The 19,797-nt window shown below is 40.8% G+C and overlaps 1 protein-coding gene and 1 pseudogene across 1 annotated transcript in view; one reads left to right on the top strand and one right to left on the bottom strand.

Annotated features, from left to right (window-relative positions):
* The first annotated feature begins 779 nt into the window (after positions 1-779).
* si:dkeyp-69c1.9 overlaps positions 780-19,797 on the top strand; it is a 30,382-nt gene continuing 11,364 nt past the window's right edge. The window contains exon 1 of the mRNA XM_047607891.1: positions 780-844. The gene's annotated coding sequence lies outside the window, so the exon portion shown is untranslated. The remainder of the gene's footprint in view (positions 845-19,797) is intronic.
* On the bottom strand, positions 1,686-18,960 carry LOC125021728 (annotated as a pseudogene).

Genomic DNA, 19,797 nt, shown 5'->3' with positions numbered 1-19,797 from the left:
TTGTAGAAAAACTTGCAAGTCTGTCCAAAATTTTTACTCTAGGGGGACAAAAAACATATCAAAGTCTTCAGGAAGGTCTTACTACGTCCACGGTCTGCTTGTTTTTCTGATAGGAGCTACCGTTTTGTCACAGTAAGCCCAAATGTGAAACCACACTGTAAAAAAAAAAATAATATAACAGAATTGTACTGTTTAATTTACATATTGTTTCTGTATTTTTAAAATATAATTTAATTTACAAAGTGAGATTGTGAATTTACATGTCAATTGTAAAATAACACGAAATCACTGTAACTATGAAAACATGATATTTCTGTCCTTTTATAAAAAATACAGATATTTATTGTTAAAATACATCCACAAATGTATTGTAATTTTACAAATATTTCTCTGTTAATGGAATAAAGTGTAAAATTCAACTTTAAAATTTGAAAAATCATTTAAAAATTGAGAAATTAATAGTAAAATAGTATTAAAATAACTATTTAACACTGGAGGCTATTGTGTATACATATACAATCCAATGTAAATCACAACGTCTTGAATTATTTCACAGCATATCTGAACAAAACGTGTGTAATCAGGAGACATTTCACTGCTGCAACGTCTCCCTGCACAAACACACCGAAAGAAAAGAAAGAAAAAAAACGCGAACGTGACATGTCATTGGAGTGCGTGCTGTGAAAACAGCGGGTCCCGTTTGGATTGGTCGACAGAAACGGTTGGAGGAGGAGGAGGAGGAGGAGGAGAAGCAGAAGAAGGAGGAGAAGGAGGAGAAGGAGAAGAAGAAACTTGGAGAAAACAGCAGCTAATGTCGAGGCTGGAGGAAGGACGAATGCAGAAGGCAAGTATCAAACTGAAGCTGAGTAGTATTAGCTTTATTTACCACCATGCCTCTGACTTTACTAGGTCGACAAAACCAATCCGCTAGCATGTCGTCAGTTGAAATGTTAGCTAACTATGATGACAAAAGTATGGCCGGTGGACGTCGTCTTCACGTGGCGTCTGCCAGTCTTAGTCATAGATATATATCTATGAGTGTTAGTAGTCAGCCAGACCAACCACTTTTTGTTTTATTTACACTAACGTTAGCTTAGCACGTAACAGTGAGTCATTGGGGTCGAAGCTGCGAGGAACCCATTGTGTTTCTACGTTTTCTTATTATTATTTGGGGTCCAAGCAGGGAAGCTGCAGGAACCCCCCCTTTTTTTTTTAGTGTTATTATTGGGGTCCAAGCAGCGAAGCTGCGAGGAACCCATTGTGTTTCTACGTTTTTTATTATTATTATTATTGGGGGTCCAAACAGCGAAGCTGCAGGAACCCCATTGTTTTTGTTAGTGTTATTGGGGTCCAAGCAGCAAAGCTGCGAGGAACCCATTGTGTTTCTACGTTTTCTTATTATTATTTGGGGTCCAAGCAGGGAAGCTGCAGGAACCCCCCCTTTTTTTTTAGTGTTATTATTGGGGTCCAAGCAGCGAAGCTGCGAGGAACCCATTGTGTTTCTACGTTTTTTATTATTATTATTATTGGGGGTCCAAACAGCGAAGCTGCAGGAACCCCATTGTTTTTGTTAGTGTTATTGGGGTCCAAGCAGCAAAGCTGCGAGGAACACATTGTGTTTCTACGTTTTCTTCTTCTTCTTCTTCTTCTTCTTCCGTCTTCTGCTATTGGAGCCTATGGCAGCCCATAGAACTGTATGGTAAAAAGTTGTGAAATTTTGCACATTGATTAAGGACAGTAGGTTCTTTAATTTGACTGAGTTACATGTTGCCAGTAAGTACGCTCTAGCGCCACCAATGGGTTGGAAGTACATTTGCGCACGTGAGTTTTGAACCGTATGCCCGAAATTCACAAACAAGGTACCTTTGTGATCCTTGGATCATGCTGAGTTCAGCCTACATTATGACGTCAAAATGCGGCATCACAGATTTTCCGCCGTCTTGGATTTTGTCAAAAACCTTTAAAAAGTTTCACGCGTCGCAAATTTTGTCCGATTCTCACGAAAATCAACACAGACTATCTTTAGACCAAGCCGCACAAAAGTTACCTAGTGACGTTTTCATCGTCCAATCCGTTTGTCCACAATAGCCAATCGTAATAGGTGGCAAAGGTTCCAGACTGGATGTGAGGTCATATCTCGGGAACGCTTTGACGTATAGAAATGAAATTTACCAACACATCTCCAGACCCCAACCTAAGTACACATGCCAAATATGGTGTCTTAAGGCCACTCGGGGGTGCTGCAGGTAGTAAAAGTGTCCTGTTGTCTCATATACCATAATGTATTTGGATGTAGACCTGAACTGCTTTTCATTTCCCACTAGAGGGAGCTGAAAGACCACACATTTTCTACTGTATCTTCATATAAACCAGTGCTGGCCCATTTTTCTCACATCTGTACAACCAGGGGGAGCTCAAAGGCCGCACATCTCGGCTGTTTTCTAATTAGTGTGGATGCCCAGAGGGCGTCATTCGCGACATGCCTGCTATTACTTTTCGTGCTGATATTAAAAACTGCCAAAAATTTCCCCATAGAAATGAATGGGACACCGGGAGGGCGGTCATTTTCCCAGCACGCAATGCATTCTGGGAGCCGTAGTTTCCGCCGCTAACCCAATGTGTATTTGCATCGGAATCTCACAAATTTTGTCCTATAAACATTAATTACATTCCCAGATGCCGCACATTCACCGCATTAGTGCTATTACTTGTCTTGCTGACACATTAGTTTTTCGTAACGTAAGTTTTGTGTTTCTGAACTGTCCGTGCTGTGTTTTAATTCATGCTGGTCGGGCTTCTTCCTCTCTCCCCCTCCTCTCCGAGAGAGCCCGGTGGTCATCTGTTCACCCAGCCTCATATACAGTAATGTATTTTGATATAGACCTGAACTGCTTTTCATTTCCCACTAGGGGGAGCTGAAAGACCACACAAATGATGTTGCGTTGCCTTATATCACTTTATTTGTTTGGCTATTGCAGTGAACTGTGATGTTTGCAGATAGTGTGGTTTATCCAACTGATAGACCTTGCCAAATGTTCTTGATAGCCTGCTGAAATTTACAGCAAAGATGCCAAACAGGAAGTCAGGTTATATATTCGTTAGTTCTTTACAAATTCACTTGGAACTTGTGGTCAGAGTTTACGACCGTAATCTTATGACATCATGTTACTAATTCCATTTATGGTAGTACATAATTATTCATTATGTGAAAATAAGACAGTCAGGCTGGTTATGAAGGTGTCAAGGATTAGAAAAAGTCTTTATTACATAAGCAAATGTTAGCACATGAGGTGGAATACAAGCAGTAACAGTGGGACTGGTGTAAGGCAATCGCAGAAACGGTACAAAGTGTTCAAAACATGCACAGGGGCCCTCAAGAACAGATTACAGTTTTACAAATGAAGATGTTTTTGAGGCTGGTGCTTTTGCTGTTAATATTCTGCATCCATTTTCTGAACAGTACAAGGACAAACAGTGTGTGTGCAGGGTTGGTCCGGTGTTTCATGTCGTATGAGACTTGGCTCCAGCATCTGGGGATGACATGTCTGTGGTGGTGGAAAGGCTCTGTTTGACAGCATTTGTGCAGTCTTCATCATCCCATTCTGAGCCTTCAAAACAAAAAGACACATACTTTAATTTGTAACCAATGCCATTTTTAACAAATGTAATCTGTAAATCAATGTTGTTGTAGTAGCACAGCATTTACAACAGTTCATACACAGACAAGCACAGTGGAAATGTACAAAAAGTAGAATGTACTGAATGGTAACTCATACATATGCCGGTGTTATGGAAAAAAGTCTAGGTCACATCTGTTTACATCAATCAATGTACATGTTGGTTAAAGGGAAAAATGAGATTGTGCAGATAGTATGTTGACAAAACACTGAAACATGTCATATGCAATTGCTAAAATTAACAAGGAAAACCCAAATAAGTGTTTGGGTCATGGTAAAACACATAAATAAAGTGAACTAATTGCACATAATGTTGCAAATACAATTACATGGAGATAATATGCCATGGCAAACTAAATGTATGGTGAGGAACAACAGGGCATATAAGTTGTTAGTGTTGCAGTTAGTAGTCAGAATGATGTTAAGGACAAATATTACAGCAGTGAGACAAGTATAGCATCATGAAAACTGTAGTATGTTTATATAACTTCATGTATACATGGTCGAGTAACGTACCTTTTTCTGTTGTACTCATTTGCACATGTTGGGTGTATCCATGCTGGTGTAGTAACTTTTGAATGGAAGATGAAATTAAAACGTCTTCAATAAAGTCCATGAACCATGATGAGTTTTTTTGCCTGGGTGCTTGTCAAGGTAACAGATCAGTTGTAGTAGTTTTTGTCAAAAAAAGTCAATCTTATAAGAGTTAGGGCTGTACAAAACAGCACCACAGAACTGAACATGTTGAAGCTCAAAATATAGACATTCAATATTGCATGGTTCAGGAATGGATACGTTTACGTCAGCGGTGTCTGAACAATTGATACCAACGGCACCTCTTTGTTGTTGCTTCAGTGTTGCCAGTATTGGCTCAGAGTCATCATAACAGTTTTGCCTGGGATTGTGGTGAAAAATGTGTCCTGGAATCTGTGGTTCATCTTTGCTGCCAACAGCCATGTCTGTTATGCAGATACAGTCAGCTTCCATGAGGGTTTTATGTGCTTGTATATCTAGTAGATGCGCATGTAAGCCTTAAACATTGTGAAGTGCTATGGTGCATACAGGGTTTTGGTGAGATGACAAAGTCTGTCCAAACTGAAAGGAAGGCATGCTTGCCATAGCCAGGGTGATGTTGTTGTCACAATATAGAGCAGAGTCTTTAAAGTCTTCAACTGTCAGCCCACTTAGACTATTCAGACGACTCAATGCAACATAAGCTTGTCCTGGAGCAAAGATCTTCTTTCAACAGTGAGGCCTTGACATTTGTTTATTGTTACAGCCCATGACAGAGAAAGGGGGAATTGTCTCCTAATTCCACCAGCTTGTGTTACTTGGTTTTCCTGTACTTCAATGACAGTTGCACGTTCAGACCCTCTCTTTCCTTTCAGTCTTTGCATCTTGCCCACATTTGGATTTTCAAACTCTACATGTATAGCTGCAGGAAGATCATCATGGTCTTTATCTTTAATGATGTTCACAACGGTCCCTCTCCATTGACAAGTCCATCGTACACATCTATATTCTTTTTTAACATCACCCTTGCTCCAATACCCAAAGATACATACCTTGGCAGGCATGAGTTAAACACTTTTGTATGGAAACCTGCTTTGCGTTCCATTCTACCAGTTTTGGGATTACGTATGAAATCATGTGCCTGTATGGTGATTGCGTCAGGACAAGTTTTGTGCAGTCTCACAATGTTATATTCATTAACCTCTGCATTGGTAGAATAAATGTGCATGTCTACACTTTCTTCACCTGTTTCACATTGCTTGAGAGTGACAGTGTCATGGTCATTGAGTGGTTCATTTTTGGTATGGGTTCTAAGGCGATTGAGCATCTCTGCAAATACTGCATTGTCTTGGCTAACAATGCTAGTTAACTGAGCAACTACAAAGTTGTTCTCCAACAAGCTGGCTCCTTTGCTGTTGGCAAAAAGTGGAGTGCCCTTCACAGGTTTTAACTAATAAAAGTCTCCTATGCAGATTATTGATACATTTGGAATAACAAGGAATAATCACCAGTCTGTTTGATCTGACGTAGTCTGCCGTGAATGTAGGCCAGAAGACGGTGATCAACCATAGATATTTCATCAATGATCAGAATGTGCAAGTTGCTCATCCTAGTTCGTAATGAATTGACTTTCTCATCTCCTAGTGGTTGATATGGCAAAGTGACGTTTGCACCAATGGAAAATGTGTTGTGAATGGTTGCGGCACCAATGTTGTATGCAGCCACACCTGTTGGTGCTGTTAGAAGTACAGTGATATTGTCTGGATTGTCAGCAATTTGTGACAGCAGCCTTGTAGCCTCATAATGTAATGCTTTGATTAAATGACTTTTTCCGGTTCCCGCTCCAGCAGTGATGATTAGTTTTAAAGGGTCTGGGTTTTGTCCATGTACTTTCTGTACACACCACTCACGTACAGCATAAAATATGCCAGCTTGCTCGTCATTCAGTGATCTAAGTAACTGCAAGGCATCTTGTCTAGGCATAGTGACATGATTTGTCTCCAAAGTACATGCGGTTTGTGGTTTTGCTGTGAGGTCAGGAATGACTTTGTCATCATCACTTTCCTCATCTATGATTTTTTTCTTTCATTACATCCAAACAGTGAAGACGTTCGTGTTCTGTTTCAGGACATATCTGCGCCCAAGCATCTTCGAAGTCAGTGTTTTGGTCCAGCAAGTGTTTGGCCTTGTCAATTACGTCACTTTCTTTTTCAAATAACGTTTTATTAAAATCTACAATCACTGATACTTGTTGGACTTTGTTGCATTTCACTGCACCGGCGTGATAGAAATCCTCATATGTATCAAACTGAGGTGGTTTCAGTTGACAGTCATGGTAGTATGGCAAAAACAGTTGAAGCAATTAGTGAAAGTACTTCTCAGGATTTTTGGTGGGTGAAAATCTGGGATATTGTACCACAGCCTGTTGCTTTCTGGTCCTTTGTTTCACAGAGCCACAATTGTTGTTAAGTTGTATTATGTCGTGTGCATCACTTTTAGTGGAGACTTGTGACCTTGACAGAGTTCTGTATTCAGAGCAGAAACTAGTAAGGCATAGTTTCTTAAACTGTGTTGTGTGTGGTCTGTTTTTATATCTCTCAATGATATTGGTCATCCACATACAGTTTTCAGCATCAGACTGTTCATATTGAGCTTTAGATTTGAGCACATGCAAAGGTAAACTCATGCGAATAGGATTGTCACCAACAGGGATGAAATGTACATCCCGAGAGCATTCTTTTAAATGCATACGTGTTGAGCAATACACTGCTTCCTGAGCTGACACTTCTCTGTTGTGTAGGTACATGTTGCAGAGCTGTTTAAATGCTGATTTGGCATCGATATTTCTATTAATTGCCTCCTTTTGAGCACGTTCTAAGAGCAAACCCATTTCTTGTTCTGCTTTGTCTATGACAATATATAGACCACAACCGAAAAAGCATCTGTGACATACTGAATGTCCATATTGCCATTCCAAGCACGCAGTAAGTCTTTATTGTACTGATTCGCCCAAACATCTGTAGCATTTCGTTTCAGAACAACGCTTTTCTCTTTAGAACATATGTTGTATGCTCTTTCAAACATGCTCTGATTTATCCCAAGAGACGTAAAGAATGCATCTGTTGACTCACAATGCATGGCAGGGTTAGTTAATGCACCTTTTACTGTCTTCATGATGTCCCGGGCTTTAGTATTTTCCTCCTCAACATTTGATTCATCAGTATTTACATTTCTTGTGATGAAAGTAATGTTTGATGGTGGACGTGGGAAATTAAACCTACACACTGTGTTATTCTTCCAGCAAGTCTTGGAGTGTTTTGTGCTGTATTTCTGCACGCTGTTGACAACCTCATAGAGCTCTGCATCAGCTTCTGGTGGAGTCTCACAAGTGATGTATGTGTCAATGAAACGGAGTCCCGGTCAATCCTTGGTGCATGTTCAACCCCAAACAAACAATGGACATATGGAGAACCACGTTGTTGAAATTCAACACTATAAAAGTAGTCTATTACTTTTCCAATAGGCTGACTTTTTGACAAAATCACATCCTTTAAGGAACAATGCCATCTATGGTCAAACAATCTGGCTGCTGTGACAGGGTTGCGACGTAGAAGTCCACATTTATCTCACCAGTCCAGGTCCTCCACATATGTTGTGTTATTCTCCAGTCTAAGAATAGAGTTAAGCATTTCAGGCCGTCTCAAATCTGCTGAGGTGAAAGAAGCAAAAAAGGTAGGGATGGACAGTTGTCTTATCATTGCCAATACATTTTTCTGTACTGACATCCAGTATGGTGGTGTGCCACGTATTCCCCGTAAGAATTTGTACCCTTCGTCATTGCAAAATATTTTACTTAATGCCTCAAAGTTCAGGAACATGTCAGGTGATGCTTTTTCAAAGAGGATGCATCAACTTTACGTATCGCCACAGATACATTCGAGACAACTTGATGCACTTCTGACATGTATTGTGCATAAAATATAAAAGTCTGTGTTTTGTGCAAAGCATCCATCAGCATTAAGTATGCGATTGTTCAAGTAGCGGGATAATGTAATTTATGCTTCTCTGTCATCATGAATTGTTGGTCCACCTAGTGGATACAACACAGGAAAATATTTTGCCTCATTGGTTGTGTCCGACAGCAAGCGAACAGGACTGTTTCCTTCCCCTGGTGCCAGATTTAGAATATCTTCGAAATTCTGATCAACGATCTCAGAGCCGACGTCAACTGGTTGTAGTGACGTGTCTGACAGAAGGCCACTTTGGTCTTTAATGTAAGTTAAGTCTTGGTCTCTTTGCTCATCAGCATCATTATCATCAGCACTGTCAACAGCATCTGTGTGGGACTTATTTTGTTCTTCCTCTTCATCAGTGCCATTTAGTGTATTCACCCAGTCATTGTTCCAGCTTACATCACTGTACCAGTGACTGGTTGCCATTAAATATCGAAGGGCATTTCTAACACAATCAGTGCGCACATACATGTACTCATAATGACCTTTAAATGTCAGTTTGCGTTTGAGTTTGACTCTTATAATTTTGTCATCACTTTCATTTCTTGGAAGGACGTTTGTGACATCTGTGGTATTGACAGGAACACAGACACATGGACCATGACATGCCCTCTGACGGCCTCTAGGTAAACACAGCAGCTTCATGAATGGCACATGGCATGCAATCAGATGTTGTTCTAATGTATTGAGAGATCTTAGTTCTGGTGGTATTTCATTCAGGTGCATGTTATTGGTAACACTGTCTTCTGGAAGTTTCCCTGCAAGTATTTTGTGGCGACATGCATAGCAAATCCATAACTTCCCTGCTGGACCAGCAAGCATGGGACATACGTGTGGACAGTTATCAGCACAGACTTGTAAATATTGCAAAGTTATGCATCTTTTTGCCAGTGCAGATGCTTCAGCTTGTTTATTATCATAGGATTGTCTCTTACACTCAACCACCTGTTTTCTGAGTAAACGGTGACATACGGAGCACACATATTCATGAAAATGTGATGTGAATTTGAGGTCTGCGTGTTGTTTTTTTTTTTTTTGGCACTGTGCATGACGTGCACACCCTTGTTTTATTTGTTTCTGTATTTTCGTTGGTTATCAGCTTTGACTTTTTGTTGCACAGTCAACTTTTTGAATTTTATGCGACTATAATCGCGAACACGATTCTGAAACGTACTGTTTGTTTTGTATTTGGCTATTGAGTATTTGCGAACAAAATTCTGAAACGTGGTGTTTGTTTTGTATTTGGCTATTGAATATTTGTAAACAAGATTTTGAAACGTAGTGTTTGTTTTGTATTTGGCTATTGAATATTTGTGAACAAAATTCTGAAACATAGTGATTGTTTTGTATTTGGCTATTGAGTATTTGTGAACAAGATTTTGAAACGCAGTGTTTGTTTTGTATTTGGCTACTGAGTATTTGCGAAAAAATTCTGAAACGTAGTGTTTGTTTTGTATTTGGCTACTGAGTATTTGCAAACATAATTCTGAAATGTAGTGTTTGTTTTGTATTTGGCCATTGAGTATTTGTGAACAAGATTTTGAAACGCAGTGTTTGTTTTGTATTTGGCTATTGAGTATTTGCGAACAAAATTCTGAAACGTTGTGTTTGTTTTGTATTTGGCTATTGAGTATTTGTGAACAAGATTTTGAAACGCAGTGTTTGTTTTGTATTTGGCTACTGAGTATTTGCGAACAAAATTCTGAAACGTAGTGTTTGTTTTGTATTTGGCTACTGAGTATTTGCAAACATAATTCTGAAATGTAGTGTTTGTTTTGTATTTGGCCATTGAGTATTTGTGAACAAGATTTTGAAACGCAGTGTTTGTTTTGTATTTGGCTATTGAGTATTTGCGAACAAGATTTTGAAACGTAGTGTTTGTTTTGTATTTGGCTACTGAGTATTTGCAAACAAGATTTTGAAACGTAGTGTTTGTTTTGTATTTGGCTACTGAGTATTTGCAAACAAAATTCTGAAACGTTGTGTTTGTTTTGTATTTGGCTATTGAGTATTTGCAAACACAATTCTGAAACGCAGTGTTTGTCTTATATTTGGCTTTTGAGTACTCACGCACAGCGCTCAGGACATCCTTGTCGCTGTTGTACTTGGCCTTAGAATATTCTCGTAGTCTTGCCTGAAAAGATGCACTGTTTACATATGTCGTCTTTGAGGTGTGACGTTGCTGTTGCTGATATGTAGCATCTGTATTGTATTTCGCTACAATATATGCACGCTTGTATTTTTGATACTCAACATTGGATTTGTATTGTCTTTCACACTGCTGCCGATTACATGTCCGTTTAGCCTGTTTAATCGACACATCATTGTATTTGTCTTTAAGATTTTGTAACTTTGTTTTTTTGTATTCGATGTCATTGTGGTATCTCAATCGCTCTTTCTTTGCTTTCACAGATTGTGTTTCGCAGGTTGACTTTCTCTTCCGCTGAGATCGCAAGTTGCCATCGCTCATCACAGGCTGACAAATTCCAGCACACAAACCTCCTGCGTCCTTTGGCGCAACACATGTTACAACTTCGTAATGATTGCCAGTGTGATTCAAATAAATACACTTGTGTACACATGTCTGTGGTGATGTAGTTGGCTTGCGCATGTTCCATTTACCATCATTGAAAGTGCAAATACTTATTTGCAATAAATCTGCCGCAGCGAAAATATCAATTTCTGTTGTCCATGACCCACAGTAATACATTTTGGATTTGGTCACCTAGTCCTGCACAGATGTGTATTCATCTCGTAAATACTTGGCAAATGCACTACTGTTGCTTTGGAGATGTCGCACGACAACTCGTCTTATTTTCAAATGCTTCTCCTCATTATGGCAGACACTGAATGCCAGACTATGATGAAAGCAGTTTCCGTCTGGTTTGATGCGTTGTATCTTGCAAGGACAACCCATGTCTTCTACAGCAGTTACCGTGTGGTCTTCCTCTGCATTTTCATGACAGATTGCTAGTTTCTCGCACAGCCGATTGCACTCATCAATACTTAACTGTGTAAATGGCTGCTTTGGAACTGTCACATGGGTCACGATAACATCATCTGTAACGTCTGAACATGGTTGCGGCTTTTGTTCTGTATTCTGGTGTAATGCATATTGCGGCTTACTGTTGACATTATTTACTTTTGGTGGAATGTCGCTCACCATGTTGACCACAGACTTTTGCCCGTACACTTTTTGCTCATTTCTCACCACATCGCTGTACACTGCACCGCGGTGTAGAGCATTGGTTTTTGTTACCTCACTGGACGATGGCTCGTACAAATGGGACTGCGTTTCCATGGTGTCATCATGTACCACTTTCACTCCTGTGACTTCAAATCCTGGTGTGGTTACAGCAAATGATAGCACATAGTCATAAACAAACCTGAGTAGAGTCTGTACACTGGGAAAATGTGAAACACAGCTTGTCGTTTCACCTTGATGCTTTACCCTTCTGTTTGCATGGGAGTCAACAAATGCAAATCTACCATTGTCATTAATAATAGCACATGTACTGGCACAAATTGTTAACAAACATGCGTCATTGTTGAATAGTGTTCGCTGTAGTGCCTCATCAAATGGCATGGCCACATCACGCAAATCATTGTCATAAACATCAACATTGACAAAGCCGGTGTAAGACTGAGCAAAGTTTATTTCAAAATTACAATCCCACATTGTCAGTATTCAAGGCAATTCACACACAGAGATGTAACCCCAACGTGCCACATTGTCTTTTATTATACCTTGGGCACTCATTGCTCTGTACAAAACAGTTCCCTCAATCGGCACATTATCAAGATCTGCAGTGTCCCAACTCCCTATGTTCTTCGTGTTGCTCTTCAAAATGGCTGTCGGACTGATGGCACCACACTGCTTGTTGCACACACTTCCAAACCTTGCATGGCCCTGATGAAATGATCCCATGCGCACAGATTTTTCTGAAAAGGCAGATGGTGTAGTTACTGAGTACTCAGTCATTCCAATGTGGTCATTAACAAAACATGACATTGGGTTGCTATGAGGAACATCAGCATTGATTCCACAGTGTGTCAGCGCAGACTTTTGCGTGTAGTGAATCAGGGGTTTCATAGGCGAACTTTTGAACAGAAGTTTCACAGAAAAGTCACAGCTGGGATCACTCAGAATGTTCTCAGGTCACAGCACAAGTCATTCCACAGTGTCTCAGACACGTCTTTGCACAAGTTATTCAGGTTACTTTCAGGCAAATTTGTGGACTGGACTTCTGACAACTGTGTAAAGTCTGAGACAGACTTGGGCTTTGCACAAGTAGGTGTTTGGGCTTTTTTCAGACGAGGATGCGCCACCTCTTCAGGAACTCGCAGATGGTCCCCCTCCCATGTTTGCTTCCTGGGCCTCAGTATCTATAACACACAGAAAATGCATCAGAGGCACTGACAGTTACAGTCACACAAGTCCTTTCATGTCCAATCTCACCCATGTCATTATCCAATTGTTTTCCTTGTCATACATTTGTTGGACATGACAGCGCACATAATGTCTGACATATTTTATTGTATAATAAACCCACGACGGTTAAAGAAGAGTGTTTGACAGTCCTTGTAAAGGTCATACATGTTACCAACTTCCTGTCCATATGAGCAATGGTTTGCTCAAGTCGATATGTCTGGCCTTTCTAGGTAAAACACTACAATGTCAAAGTAACAGTAAAACATCATGTGCCTAGAAAATGCAATGACAAGGACATACACAACATAACCAATGGTATTTCTGTGTGTAACACATACGCAGTGATGACATAGGCCAGTCTTACACAATACAATGTCTGCAGGTATGCCATTTCAAGGAAAGAGTTTACATGTCACTATACACTATAGAGTAGGCATTGTGTCTTCGTTGACTCTGCATGCATGTGTAAAGTATACTGTGACTCATTGTTTACTGTATTTACATCTGGCACAATTTCTGCAGGCTTGCCAGACCTGTTGCTGAAAGATTTTGCACTCATTTTTCTGCAACTTGATATTCAGCAAAGTAACACAGTGTACCCACAGTAAAATGTTGGCTGACATTGCATATAAATTACAAACTTTACACAATAACATGTCTTTTGCACGCCAAACATAAACGTTGCATACATCTAACAACAACAGTTTATTTGCGGACCTTCTCAGAAGTACCCCGGACTGCAGCTACATGAAAGGTCTTTATGCTTGTCTTTTGAGGTGCCGTAGTACATGGTATCTGAAAAACAAAGACGAAAGTTATCACATGTGACTACTGCATTGTGAAGGAAGTGTTGTTGCTGTCTTTGCATCCCAAATTTTTTACAAATGTGACACTATCATTATATAGTTGCAATGTAGTTGACGTGTGCATTGTCTATAATTGCCTACCATGGAAACTTAAGAGTATTCACATTTGAGATTACATTGACCGCATGCAGACAGACATGTCTACATGCAGTAACCATAAATCATTGCAATCATTAAAGTAACGTCTGTGGTGGTGGTAATCAACATCCTTAGCATGCTGCAACACACATCCTAACCAAGCTCAGGGCCCCCACAAGCATAACATGTACCACCCAACACAGTGATGTGTCTGACCTCGTCATTAGTCCCCTGGGCTTCAGCTGCTCGCTGGTTCTTTCGTCCTGCCAAAGACCTCTTGCTAGCACGTGGCATCTGTAATACAAAGGTCACATATCAAAACTGTATACCTGTAAGCAGAAATACATGTACCTGCACCTGTTGTTTGAAACACCGCACACATGTGCAGCAGTCATAATGGTGTTTCAGGTACCTTGACGTAACAGACCCTGTGTACATACATATGTGTCTTATCAGATATCAGATTATATGGCTGCTGTATGCACTTTACATCAGCCGCAAATATGTGAATTAATATCTACACTGTTTTGGGAACACTGAAGTGTCTTCAGTATTCTGTGTGCTCCACTTTACACATGTCATGGTGCACAAAAGAGATTGGATAAATTCCACCAATTAGGAACTTCTACGCAACTGCAGAGCATACAACACAGCCTACTTGTGCCATTCACTGGCACTCCATTACATGGTATTATAACACTTTTACACATTACATACATAACAACCATTACACACAGCAGACAAGTCCAAGCTTGTGTGTGTTTATGTCATCACAACTGCTTGCAAACATAATTCTGACACTCTCCTGTTATTGTCACATGGAAATACACTTCAAGTAGTTGAAGACAGAGGTACAAGACTTACGTTCTACAACTGTGTGATGATCCTGTGTAGAAACACACAAAGACAAAATTATAATAGGGCACAGCCATGGCACCCTACAACTTGTCACATGAACTCCACAATTACATGCTACACGACTGACAATAGTGGGTCTTACGAATATACACACCATACCACACCACATACAACACCATTCTTTACACAAACCTGCCACACATTTGTCCAAGCAAATTTGTACATTACCAGTGTAATGTTCCCTGCTATTGATTTGCCCATTGCTGCTCTTGTGAATTGCTTTGCACATAATTACCAACATCATATACACGTCATATAATATGATCACTTGCCACTTTACATGCTTTGTTGTTATTATATATACACCTGCACTGCATGTGCTCATCGTTGTCATCAGTCCCCATTTATGTCAATAGCAACCGCTCAAATTTAACGCCAAATACAAGCTTGCCCTTTCAGCAAAGAGACATTAGTCATTATGCAAAGTCATGGTCTAACACTAGAAAAACACCACACATGCAACATGTCAACACATTTATTACATATGTGCATCACCTGCTACAGCCAGACATACTAGTAACATGGCATTTGTTGTCATCTAGTAGCAATTCTATGCCACAACCTCATGCAAAACAACCACAATCTACATAGCAGTTTCTGTGTTTCCGTCAGTTCAGAATGTTTCGCAAACAGAATAAAAAATATGCTACGGACTTACAAATCGCATAAGTGTACGCTGCACACTCTAAGCCTGTCACAGTCATTGGGGCACAAACGAGCAACAGGACCATACACGCACATGTGTTACGTCGTCTGTATGCTACTTCTCACAGCACTTGGTTACAGTGAATCGAACACAGTCACATAACCGCATTTCCCTCACATGCCATTAACTGTGACGACGCTTATGCATACAAGCCTCGCAAAGTGTTGGAAACTCCACGGGAAGGGAACGCGCTAATGACTGCTCTAAAAGCTCACAACACCTGCTTTTCATATTTGCCCATCACATCAGGACCGTAAGCAATAACTAGATTTGTCGCTAGTCGCTTTTCAAAATAAAAGTAAACGACAGCAGTACGCGCTAGTCCCGCACATCAAGACCAGGACAACTCGCTGGATTTGTCGCTAGTGGCTTTTCACAATAAAAGTCTCCAACAGTGTTTGGAAACTCGCCAGCTTTACCAAGAAAGACACCAGGCGGACAACACTGGACTCGCAAGTACTGTTCGGACGTGTCGTCATTACCTCTGCTTTCTGACCATATGAGTTGTGTGAGATTTCTATTTCACTTACGTGACAAACGCAAGTGTTGCGTTCGCTGACATGCCTGCCTCTACACGGCACCTATAGACTACCCTCCCCCAAAGATTGCGCAAACATCCCAACAAATCTCTAAAGTTTCTGTTATCCACTCCAGCCTAAATACACTTTCTGTCGCACACACGACAGCACGTATTTGTGCACGAGAATTACGACAGGTTACCAACGCCACGCTACACGCCGGCCTTTGTACAGTGTCTGTATGCTACTTCTCGCACCATTTCGCCGCCGTTACTCGACCACTGTCACATAACAGCATTTACATGTAATCCTATTAGCCAGGACAACAATTATGCATACACGCCTCGCAATCACGCTTACAGCACATCGTCACTGTCTACACTTTATACCCATGTAAACCATTTGCACGTCTAAGGGTTATATTCCACTTACCTGACACGCAAATGACGGCTTCGTTAAAATGGCTGCCTGTACCTAGCAGGTAAACCCTCCCCTTGCTGTCCTTTGTCTCCCAGCACCACCCGCTCCCTGGACTCCTTCCCCCCACTGAATGTTCCGCCTACACTGCATATAATATAGTACTAAAGTCCAAAGTTTGAGAACGTATGGCAACCCCTAACACAGTGTAAATAGTCGATGGTGCACACGACAACGCGGTTGTTCCACTTTCAAGAAATACCATCACCAACACCAGACTATATGCAAACGCTTTAACAGTGTATGAAAATGCACACAGCATGTCACTGCTGTTTTCTGACCGCACTCACATACTTGCGTATGGTTATTCGAAATAACACATATGCACCTGGACCACGTGAATGGCAAACTCTTCCTCGTCGTCGTGGTCAGCTGGTGATGGCAATTGCCATCCTTAAAGCACCATTACTGCCATCTGCTGGACAGGTGATCAAGCCTACATGTTGTGTATATTCTTTTCTCTAAACCGCAAAACAAAAGACATTCTTTTAAAAAGATTTGTTAAGCCAAAAACAACCTTTATTTAAATAACACAACACCTATACAGGAAAAAGAGCAATGTAAACACACATTTATAATGACATACACACACAATAGGAGCCGTGCATTTGAGGCTAAAACAGCACATGTCACATACCCACACCATACTCCTTAACACATATGTAATCATAAAAAATATAAAATAACACACACAATACAAACTATGTACACAACTGTAACAAGTTTTACACTGCTACACACACAGTCTTCCAGCCCCAACTCTGTTTCACCATCATGTCTGTAGCCATGGCTAATGTCACTGCTGGGTCCTGCAGCCTCCTGGCCAGGCACAACACTCACAGGCTGTGTATCCTTCTGTGTGGTCGTGTCTGTTTATGCAGTCCTGAGCACTGTAATACTGTTAATGACATTGCTTGCATCAATGATTACCTCCACCTCTTTTACCAAGCACATCTGCCATGACAGTTCCTCCAGGTCTGGCACTTTCCCCTGCATGTGAGCTGTTATAAACATGTCCACAGCAGCTTTACTCAGTTTCAAACCTTTTGTGCTAACAGCACTAACCAAGCTCACTGTGCCACTGTATACAGCACTGAAACTGTCCCTTGTTGCAAACAATCTACATTTTTGGCAACGCTGACGTGAACATTTGACATCAAAGTCCTTTTGCACACCACTACACATCTTACATGGATACTTGGCAACAATTTATGCCCCTAGAAACTGTCCACTCAGCTTTGTTGTGTCTTGCAGTTCGTGTGGAACAGTCAGTGTCTTCGGCTCCCCCACATTTGTATTTCGGTGATTGTGGTTGATGCTGTTGTGCTGAGTGTGGTCTGGTCTGCATATTTTCTGGTTACCACATTCCCAAACTGGTAGGACTTTCCAGGTTCCACCTGTACAATTTTCTCCTCCCACACTGTCAATGTGGTTTGAGCAGTCTTGTCACACACATGAAATGTCTTCAGCTCAAGTTCAGCCCCAGAAACCTCCACAGTCAGACTGGTCATACCAGCAGGCAGAATCTTCACCCGTATGGAATGCACTTGTTAAAAAACAAATTGCACTCATTACATTCCAAACCAACTCAGCAACCATTTGACATATCTCTCCCCTGCTCTCCCAAACAACCTTTGTATACCTTCCATTTCCTATCTCTAAACAATACACCTCATCCTTACAGTTCCTCATCTCTACATGACTCTTTGCATACATGCCTCATACTGACTCCTGCCTTACTACTGCATGTAGTCTGAGGGCTGCTTTAGCATGTTTTCCCAAATGCACTTCCAAATTTATGCACACAGTAACTGTCACAGTTCACAAAACTTACATAATACCGTCTTTACACACAGCCTACACTGATCACCTTTTTCCACAAATACATGCCATGTTCATGTAGTCATGTGTAAATGTGCAGACACACCTTTACGGTGCCCTCACACCTTTCATTTTTATGGCTGTCACGCTCCACTTTTCCTGCATTTGCATCACACATTGCATTTGAATTACAACCACATGTGCTCCACTTACTTTCTGTTTAGAACCTAAACCCAACACGGTGCTCAGTTGGACAGGTCCACCGCTGGTCGGTCCACGGGGACAAAAAGGCAACTTTGGGCTAGGTTCCAATCTCATGGCGGCTGAACACAAAATATCGTAACCCTCCAGGTCGCTGAAACCTAGAACACACCAAAAACATAACAATCACTACCCTGCACTTTGACAACTGTGACACAATCCAACTGTACACACATACACCACACACTACTTACTGATTGTTTTCCGTACTTCAACAAGCTTAACCGGCCTGTTGGTTGCTGCTACTTGTTGAAATTGCCCCTGCTTTTCTGGGGAAAACACTATGACACCGTGATACTATTCCCTGCCGCACTGCAAGGTCGCATCAAAGTACTGCATATTTTTCCGGGACACCTTGATCGGGGACAGCTCGTGCACATAACCCGCAACGATGTCCTCACTGTCGCTCCTACTCCTTTTAGTGGGCCTCTCCATTTCTCTCCGTCTCTCCATCACACTGCAAAACACACTGTAAATACAGATCCCACACATACATTAATTTATATGTCCCTGTTTTACAAACCAACGCAACACGTGCATTTACGCACATTACTACAGAGGCCTTCACAGTCCGTATTACCCTGTACATAACACTAACATTTACACTTGTCTCTATACTTGTCCTGCAAGATCTCAGTGCTGCATTTGACACTATTGATCACTATATTCTACTATACAGACTTGAAAGTGTGATCAAGATTACAGGAACTGCACTGGACTGGTTTGAATCATATCTGTCAGACAGATTCCAGTTTGTCCATGTAAACAACTCTTTTATATATACCAAAGTAAGCTATGGAGTTCCTCAGGGTTCTGTAGTAGGACCAATATTATTCACATTATACATGCTTCCCTTAGGCAATATTATTAGAAAGCACGGCATAAACTTCCATTGCTACGCAGATGATACCCAGCTATATTTATCCATGAAACCAGATGAAACTAATCAGTTGGTTAAACTCCAAGCATGCCTTAAATACATAAAGGCTTGGATGACATGTAATTTTCTACTTTTAAACTCAGACAAAACCGAAGTTATTGTATTTGGCTCTAACATGTCAGAGATTCATTATCTAATCACCTGCTTTTGTTGGATGCATTACCTTGGCCGCCAGTACTACTGTGAAAAACCCTGGTGTTATATTTGACCAGGATATGTCCTTTAATTCTCACATAAAGCAGGTGATTAAGACTGCTTTCTTTCACCTTCGTAATATCATCAAAATTAGGAACATCTTTTCTCAGAGTGATGCGGAAAAACTAGTTCATGCATTTGTGTCTTCCAGGCTGGATTATTGTAACTCGTTACTGTCTGGCTGTAAAAGTAGCTCTTTAAAAAGCCTCCAACTGATTCAAAACACTGCAGCAAGAGCACTGACAGGAATTAGCAAGAGAGATCATATTACTCCAGTATTAGCTTCTCTTCATTGGCTCCCTTTAAAATCTAGAATTGAATTTAAAATCCTCCTCCTTACATACAAGGCCCTGAAAGGCCTAGCTCCATCATATATGGAAGA

The sequence above is a fragment of the Mugil cephalus genome, chromosome 15 (assembly GCF_022458985.1).
Source record: "Mugil cephalus isolate CIBA_MC_2020 chromosome 15, CIBA_Mcephalus_1.1, whole genome shotgun sequence".
Taxonomy (NCBI): Eukaryota; Metazoa; Chordata; class Actinopteri; order Mugiliformes; family Mugilidae; genus Mugil; species Mugil cephalus.
This window is presented reverse-complemented; position numbering and strand designations above follow the sequence as displayed.